Source organism: Cebus imitator, unplaced genomic scaffold (genome assembly GCF_001604975.1).
Source record: "Cebus imitator isolate Cc_AM_T3 unplaced genomic scaffold, Cebus_imitator-1.0 Scaffold118, whole genome shotgun sequence".
NCBI classification, from domain to species: domain Eukaryota; kingdom Metazoa; phylum Chordata; class Mammalia; order Primates; family Cebidae; genus Cebus; species Cebus imitator.
This window is the reverse complement of record NW_016107433.1, coordinates 3,170,301-3,171,536: the sequence shown is the minus strand read 5'-3', so window position 1 is coordinate 3,171,536 and position 1,236 is coordinate 3,170,301. Positions and strand designations below refer to the sequence as shown.

The following is a 1,236-nucleotide window of genomic DNA, read 5'->3' as shown; positions in this document are numbered from 1 at the left end:
CCGTCTTAAAAAAAAAAAAAAAAGGAAGAACCTAGAGTTAAGGCAGAAGTTATGGCTGGAGATGCACATCTGGGTCTTCAAAAGATGGTATTTAAAGCAATGAGATTGGCTGGGATCAAACTCATTGGGTTTTGAGAGAAGAGATTTGATGATTGACCTCTGGGGCTCAACAATGTTAGGAGGTGAAGATGAGAGTGAAAAGCAGTGGTCAGATCCTTTTGTAGTTCTTAAATGTGATGATTGGGTGTTCACATGCATGTGTGAGATATGCCCCCTTGAATCTTTTATGACATCAGTACATTTCCCGTCTGACATGAAAAAAAAAAAAAAAAAAAAGAAAAAGAAAACGTTTAGGGACACAGCAGAGCTGAAAAGCTGAGTGTGGTGTCCCGAAAGCCAAGCGAAGCAAGTGGTTGAAGGACGGAATGATCGGGTGAGTCAAATACTGCTGACAAGCCAAGCAAGATGAGGCCTGGGAACTGACCACTGGGCTTGGCCATGTGGAACCCATTTGTTGGTGATATTGACAAGCGCTATTTCAGTAGAGTGGCGTGATGAGAGCCTGATTTGAATGGGTTTAAGAGAGAGCGGAAGGAGAGGAAGTAGAAATAGTATGGAGGAGGAGGATATGTGATCAAAGAAAAATTTTTTTTTTTTTTTTTAGACGGAGTTTCGCTCTTGTTACCCAGGCTGGAGTGCAATGGCGCGACCTCGGCTCACTGCAACCTCGCCTCCTGGGTTCAGGCAATTCTCCTGCCTCAACCTCCTGAGTAGCTGGGATTACAGGCACGCGCCACCATGCCCAGCTAATGTTTTGTATTTTTAGTAGAGTCGGGGTTTCACCATGTTGACCAGAATTGTCTCGATCTCTTGACCTTGTGATCCACCCGCCTCGGCCTCCCAAAGTGCTGGGATCACAGGCTTGAGCCACCATGCCCGGCCAAAGAACAATTTTTTTTAAGAGACCAGAGACATTTACAACAAATTTATATGCCAATGGAAATGACTCAAAGGTAGAGTTTCGATGCTGATGACAAAGGGACATCTTTGATAAAGCCAAAATGCTATGATTTGTATACTTATCCCCTCCCAAACTGAAGCTGAAATTTAATCCCCAATCTGGCAGAATTCAGAAGTGGGGCCTTTTAAAAGGTGACTGAGGGCCAGCATGGTGGCTCACATCTGTAATCCCAGCACTTTGGGAGGCTGAGGCAGATGGATCACTTGAGGCCAGGA

General features: G+C 44.8%; 1 non-coding gene across 1 annotated transcript; it reads left to right on the top strand.

The window, feature by feature from the left end:
- Nucleotides 1–212: 212 nt before the first annotated feature.
- On the top strand, nt 213–314 carry LOC119472801. Its single transcript, XR_005201982.1, has one exon. It is a non-coding gene; the product is annotated as a small nucleolar RNA U13 (small nucleolar RNA).
- Nucleotides 315–1,236: the final 922 nt, after the last annotated feature.